The following is a 7,932-nucleotide window of genomic DNA, read 5'->3' on the forward strand; positions in this document are numbered from 1 at the left end:
TCCAGGAGTACGGTTCCAAAACCGAGACTGTGTGTGGATGTAAGCCCCACCAGATCTAACTGATAGCGCTCCACCTTCCTCACAAGTTCCGGCTCCTTCCCCCAAAGAGAGGTGACGTTCCATGTCCCCATGGTGCCCGGGTCTGGTCCATCGAGGCCCCTGGCCTTCACTGCCACACATATGGCAGCGCACCCGACCCCAGCGGTTCCTCCCATGAGTGGTGAGCCCATAGGATGGAGAGGGGGCTTAGGGCTCACCACTCATGGGAGGAACCGCTGGGGTCGGGTGCAGCCCTGACCGGGCTCCGTGGCAAAACCGGCCACCAGGTGCACGCCAGCGAGCCCTCCCTCTGGGCCTGGCTCCAGATGGGGGCCCCGGGCATCCTCCGGGCAGGGTAACTCCTCTTCCTCGTTTGTACATAGGGTTATTTTTCCTGTATCCCAAACAATTCTTCTGGCAGTTTTGGCTAAAAAAAAGTCTTTGGATATCTTTTTATATTTTAAAAAACTCACATTAAAGACCTAGCTTGTGAAAGTAGCTACTTGTAACTACGGTCCGACTGAATAAGTTGAGTTTGCTTATTAGCTTAAAAACTGGCTAATCAGCTAATAACAGAAATACTTGCAAACTAGTTACTGAAATGTAACTTACTAGTGTCTGTGCCAGTTTGTGCTCTGGTCGGCAGGACATTTGGTATTGTTTTCTTTGCTCTTGAGATTTACTTTTGTAATTTTTATTGCCCAAAACAAGTCACATTTTGTTAATTACCCAGAGTAGGTGTTTTCAAATGCAGAGCACAGACAGATCTAATTAAAAAACCTGAATTTTGCATATGATAGATTTTAAAATGACGCATTAATAAATTTAGACTAGTTGAATAAAATTGGCGAGATGCCGGAGCTGATGGTGTATCATTTTGGTAAAGTGCATTTATGTATTTATTGAGATGTCAACCAACACACTTCACACATTACGTGTGCATCCTGGGCGAACAAAATGTGTTTTCAATAATACAATGCAGAAAAGTGATTTGGACTGTTTTCATTCAGGACAGAAATACATTGTTTTCTGCTACTAACATCAGTGAAACAAAGGCTAAATTGACAACATAATGATGGGAAAACATCTACAAAAGAAAGTCGCAGCACTAGAGATTTGTGGGTTTGTTCACACAAATGGGGGTACAATTCAGCACAACACAGGTTTGTAGGTTCAGGACCTTGTGTCAGGAAAGTGCACAGAAAGGCCTAGGACTACTCTGTATATTCTTTCAATGTCTCCTTTAGTGTTAGTTGTGACACTGGTTTGAACAGTTGCAGAGGGAAACAAATGTCCAGACAGTGCCCAGCATTTGGAAAATATTTTTAAAGTTCAAAGGAAGATATAAGGAGACAGTAGAGAAACAAAAGAACATTAGCATGATAGAAGCATTTCCATAAGCATTTAACTATTTTCTGTTTTGAATTGGTATTTATTTTTAATTTTTTTTCACTTTTAAATCATAGACTTCTTTTGTGTTCATAAGTGGCAAACATTTATTTAATCCATTTTGATTTCATGTTGTAACACAATAAAATGTGGAAGGGGTAGGAATACATTTGAGTGCCAATGAAATTAGGCCTAGATCAGTCTAATATCATAATGAACCGCCTGTGGTAGCATATGCTGCAGCTTTATTTTACAGCAGTTTGTAGTCAGTCAAACTGTACTGTCTGTGGTGTCAGTGGAACTGAACACTTCGTATTATTGTCGGCAGCAGTCTTACAAAGAATGTGAACAATAAATATTTTGTGAGTTCACTAGCACTGTCTATGATGCTGTAAGGCTACTGCTTGGTTTCAGTAGAGCCAACCTCAGCTTTTTTGTGTAGTTTCACAGATACGATATAGGGCCAAAAGTATGTAGACTCCCGACCATCACACCAATATGTTCTTCCCTTCCTATGTGATCACCAATATTACCACTCGTGTCTTCCCCTAACTGTCACCACAAAGTTGGAAGCACCCAATTGAGTAACAGCTGCTCGAACATGGAAACGTGAAACGACGCACAATTCTTGTGCTGATGTCTGCTTCCAGAGGCAGTTTGGAACTCTGTGGTGAGTGATGCAACAATTGATGTGCTCCTAGACGCTTCCACTTCACAATTACAGTGGGGAGTATTTGATACACTGCCGATTTTGCAGGTTTTCCAACTTGCAAAGCATGTAGAGGTCTGTAATTTTTATCATAGGTACACTTCAACTGTGAGAGACGGAATCCAGAAAATCACATTGTATTATTTTTTAATTATTAATTTGCATTTTATTGCATGACATAAGTATTTGATCACCTACCAACCAGTAAGAATTCCGGCTCTCACAGACCTGTTAGTTTTTCTTTAAGAAGCCCTCCTGTTCTCCACTCATTACCTGTGTTAACTGCACCTGTTTGAACTCGTTACCTGTATAAAAGAAACCTGTCCACACACTCAATCAAACAGAATCCAACCTCTCCACAATGGCCAAGACCAGAGAGCTGTGTAAGGACATCCGGGATAAAATTGTAGACCTGCACAAGGTTGGGATGGGCTACAGAACAATAGGAAACCAGCTTGGTGAGAAGGCAACAACTGTTGGCACAATTATTAGAAAATAGAAGAAGTTCAAGATGACGGTCAATCTCCCTCGGTCTGGGGCTCCATGCAAGATCTCACCTCGTGGGGCATCAATGATCATGAGGAAGGTGAGGGATCAGCCCAGAACTACACGGCAGGACCTGGTCAATGACCTAAAGAGAGCTGGGACCACAGTCTCAAAGAAAACCTTTAGTAACACACTACGCCGTCATGGATTAAAATCCTGCAGCGCACGCAAGGTCCCCCTGCTCAAGTCAGCGCATGTCCAGGCCTGTCTGAAGTTTGCCAATGACCATCTAGATGATCCAGAGGAGGAATGGGTCTTCCAGCATGACAACGACCCGAAACACACAGCCAGGTCAACTAAGGAGTGGCTCCGTAAGAAGCATCTCAAGGTCTTGGAGTGGCCTAGCCAGTCTCCAGACCTAAACCCAATTGAAAATATTTGGAGGGAGCTGAAAGTCTGTATTGCCCAGTGACAGCCCCGAAAGGTGGCCAATAAGCAGGGAAAAGAGTAGAAAAGTTGATTTTGCAGTTGAAAAACATAGCTTACCTGGTCGGGAACTGACAGGGATTTTATGAGAACTAAGCCACATCAGTTTTAGTCAGTTTTTTTGGTGTTGAAGCTTGGTCGGAGCGAGGATTGGTCTGCAGCGTGCAGGTGTGCACGTGCATAGACGGGATTCAAGATGGCGAGCCAGGCCCAGACCTTCAATTCACCTTCTCCTTCGCACCAGTGAGGAAATCTCCTGCGTATGGTGACTCGATGCCAGAGTGGTAGGAGTGTCAGGAATTGAATGTCCGGTAAAATAATCAGTGAAAATTTACAAAGTTTAGGCTGTATTTGATATTTTGCTTCTCTACTTAATTATATTTTATTACTAAGCCTAGGGGGAAAAAAAGGATTTGAGTCATGCTGGTGCCATCATTTTCATCTTCATTACACCTCATCATCCTCAGCCAAGACTATCATCTTTTATCTGGGAGTTATCCCCCATTCATCAATTAACAACATTCATTCAGCAAGGGATGATGAGAGCCTGAATAACAATTAGCGCCTCCCTTGGTTCCAACACCAATTGACGTGGTATTTTGGCAGATTAGGAAAATGGGGTAAAAGAACAATTAGTTAATAGTCTCAAAATAGTTTTCAGTTCGTCTCTCATCTCAGTTTATGAGTTTAGAATTCGGACAATGGAACAATGTTAAATACCCCAGGAAAAGTCACTGAACATTGTAAAATGTACCTATTCAAACAACGTTAGAGTGTGGTAGTTTTAAAATGGCAGCTTTATTTTAATATCAAACTCAAACGCCAATTCGCATTGGCATTTGGGGGCCCTATTGTTAACATCCCTTAGCGCCCATCAATCCTGCTCTGTATCCGCTGTTGAAGTCTAACACTTCCCCGAGTTGGTTTGTGGGAAAGGAGAATAAAACACCAGGAGCAGGTCAATTACCGTATCATATGTCCATTTATTACAGAAGCTTCTGGAGACACGCGTCGCCGCACAATGTCTAAGGATCAACATTCAACAGATAATTTTATACTTCTACTACGCCCAAAAGATAGAGTCGTTAAATTCACAAAACAAGTGTGCTATTGGTCCAGTTCCAGTTCTATTCCTTATAAGGATAAACTCAAACATCTTCTTGTCCCCTCCTGGTTTCTGTCTGGCCTGTCAGACTATGTGTGTGTGTCTCTAACCTGTGTCCTGTTTCTCAAAAGACAGACATACTAAATATTTCTCTCCCCGGCAACCGCTTGAACAGGGTTTCCTATTCTCCTACTTGCTCCTTCAGTTTCAGCTCATATTATAAACATTTAATATTTTGTTTCATTGGTTACAACAGCTTATAACAGTTCACTAACTTATACAATCAATACATCTACATTGGATACAACAGCTTACAACAGTTCACTAACTCATACAATCACTACACCTACACCGCTCAAGGGCTCCTTCTCGTGATGACATCCAGGTGAGACAATACTTGACGTCCCCATTGTGTGGATGGATTGCTGCCTCTCAATGGGTGAGATTCATTCAACGATTACAGAATAGCTGCAGTGTGTTATTCATCAGTATCCACCCATTGTATAAGCCAACAAAATAAGATGAATAATATCATCATATACCTTGAGTAATAGATAACAATGTACAAACCCGATTCCTAAAATATTGTGACACTGCTTATAATGTAACTCAAAACATAATGCAATGACGTGCAAATAATTTAAATCCTGTATTCAATAAAACATTATATAAAGACAACATATCAAATGTTGAAACGGAGACAATTTATTGTTTCTTGAAAAATACACTGATCAGCCATAACATTATGACCACTGACAGGTGAAGAGAATAACATTGATAATGTTGTTATCATGGTACCTGTCAGTAGGTGGGATATATTAGGCAGCAAGTGAATATTCTTTGCTGAAAGTTGATGTGTTAGAAGCAGGAGAAATGGGCAACTGTAAGGATCTGAGCAACTTTGACAAGGGCCTAATTGAGATGACTAGACGACTGGGTCAAAGCATTTCCAATTGAAAATATTTGGAGGGAGCTGAAAGTCCGTACTGCCCAGCGACAGCCCCGAAAGGACTGTACCGAGAACGCCCTTGTGGGGTGTTCTCGGTCTGCAGTGGTTAGTACCTATCAAAAGTGGACCAAGGAAGGAAAGGCGGTGAACCGGCAACAGTTGGAGCTAAGGACGAGGAGTCAGAAAAAGAGAAGCAGATAGAGGAACTGAAAGAGAAACTGCTGCGCTTACAGCTGGGAGAGGCAAAAGCGAAAGTGAATGAAGGGAGAAAGAGACATACAGATGGCAGCCCTAGGCTCGAGAGAACCTGACACACCCGATTTATACCCTGTTCCCACATGGGCACCCCAACCTCACGTGGCCAAGGGGCATTCACCGCGCCCTATCGGCCAGGGACTCCGAGGGGAGGTTACGGTAGGGGGAGGGGGAGGGGGCGGGGTAGAGGTAGAGGGGTGTGATGGTAATTCTATCGATCAGAACTCTTTTAGAAGGAAGTACAGAGACAAAATTCTCTTGGCACAATTAAACAGTTTATGAATCATTATTTGCAAATAAGAGAGACGCGTCAAACGCTTACATACATAATCATCCGAGGAGTCTCTGACTCGATACATGTCATTTCAACAGTATATAAGGGAGGAAAAGGGGTGTGGTAAGATGCTGGCATCTGTCTCATAGCAATAAAACACACTCCCTTTGTTCTATCACACAAGTCAAATGCTATCCTCCCCCACCTTATCCTTCCTGCCATAATGTTTACTGTTGTGTTTACCTAAAGATCCAATTGATCTTACTTCCTCCCAAGGACCACATTCCTGAGGAACAAAAGACTGACACCTTTCTTTGTCTAAGCAGGAGGACATGGCCCAAATACCTGTTAATCCTCTGATATTATACAGACATGTGTGTCACAATCAAAGTAAAGATCTACATATCAGCCAAATGGAAAAACTGACATTTCTCAAATGCAGCTTAGTCAAAAGGTTCCATAACAGGGGCTCCAGGAGCCCAAGTCCCATACAGAGCCTGTTTTACGTGTGGGGATATGAACCACTGTTCCAGGGAGTGCCCACAGAATGCCGGAAGAGGCAGAGGATACCCAAACCAAGGGGCAGCGCCAGTCCCCAACCCAAACGCCGTGCCACCACCTAGTGCGCCTGGCCAGTACCCACTCTCTTATGAGGGAGGGTGGGACCAGGAATGACGGTCCACAGGGAGGGGAGGGGACAGCGGGGGAAAGGCAGACCCTATGCTGTCCCTGAATGTCGACGGGAGGGACTTCCCCTTTCTGGTCGACACAGGTGCCACTTTTTCCACCATCCCCTCCCCTCCCGCCACAGGACTACTATCCTCCTAGAGAGTGGAGGTTGTGGTGTTTGAAGGGGTGGGACAGACTTTGCCAGTGACATTTCCTCTTAAAACGATACTGGGCAAACAGGCCCTCAGCCATCCATATGTGGTGTCGGCAAACACACCAGTGAACCTATTGGGAAGAGACTTACTAATAAAACTGGGGGCTACTATTTTATGTTCTCCAGATAGACTAACTGTTACGTTACCGGACGGGACGTCGGCGGTATGCGGACCTGAAACCACACGCAAAGGGCAGTACCTGGTACAACCGGTGAAGGGTGAAATAGCAGAGATATACTGGGGACTATTGATACTGGTAAAGGCGGACAAATAGGGCATTCTGTCACAGTACTTCAAGTGGAGGCCGTGGATCTCCCTCCTCGAGCCGTACTTTCCTCCACCAGACCCCCCTCACGTGACCCTATTTTATGATTGTCAGGGTGACGAGGTGTATAGAGAAGGGTTTGGGGATGCAGTGTTTGGGGACACGTGGCAGATCAGGTCTAAATTCATATATGTAGGCCCTGAAGGGGTAGCGGCAGATGTACAGTTGACTGACAAGCAGGAGCAGTGGTACATGATGGCGGAGGAGTCCGTCCCGCATGTGTCACTGGCCCTGCATCCTAAACACCAAGCAAAAGACCTGGGGCCCATGGTTAAAAGGGCGGTCGAATGCAATGATTGGACAACCACTCAGGCGTCAAATGTATGGTACTCACCCAGGCACCAGAGACCGATTGGGTATATTTAGAGTGAAGGGAGATAACTCGGGATCATGGGAGGGAAAAGATGGATCACCCTGCAGCCACGGCAAGACTCCTGAGAGAGACGAGCTAGTGAGACATCAAAAGGGGGCATCCCCACAAGAGAAAACAATTTGGCGACTGTTGGGTTCAGTTCACCAAACTTCTATATAGTCTAATTTGTCTAATGAGAAAGAACCACACCAAGAGTCAGAAAGACGTTTTAGAAGTCACTTCTGCAGAAGGGAGAGAGCCATTGATCTCAACTGAGCCAGGAACGAGCCTGCCAGTAGGATTCAACTCAGCCACTCACACTTCTCCATGGGTGGACTTGTTTTTATTTAGAAGCACAGCGTTCAGTAGTCATAACACACATGTCCTTTTCCTCTTGGTTATCTCTAGTTGTTATTGCATACTGGAACATCTTGTTATTACTCAAAGGTTGTACTGTCTCTGAGCGTTATAGGTAGGAAGCATGGTGTTTCATATCTGACAGTAATGAAAACCACATAACTGTTTCAATTGGAACATGTTATTCTAGGCTTATACTGAACGTAATTTAGATTGACTGGCGAAAGCTTTCACAATGATAGAGACAGATCCTATATGAAACATTAACTTCTTACAGCGACAGAGAGGAGCAACAGAGACGCGAGGGAACTGGAGAGCGCCA

This window comes from Esox lucius, chromosome 15 (assembly GCF_011004845.1).
Source record: "Esox lucius isolate fEsoLuc1 chromosome 15, fEsoLuc1.pri, whole genome shotgun sequence".
NCBI lineage: Eukaryota > Metazoa > Chordata > Actinopteri > Esociformes > Esocidae > Esox > Esox lucius.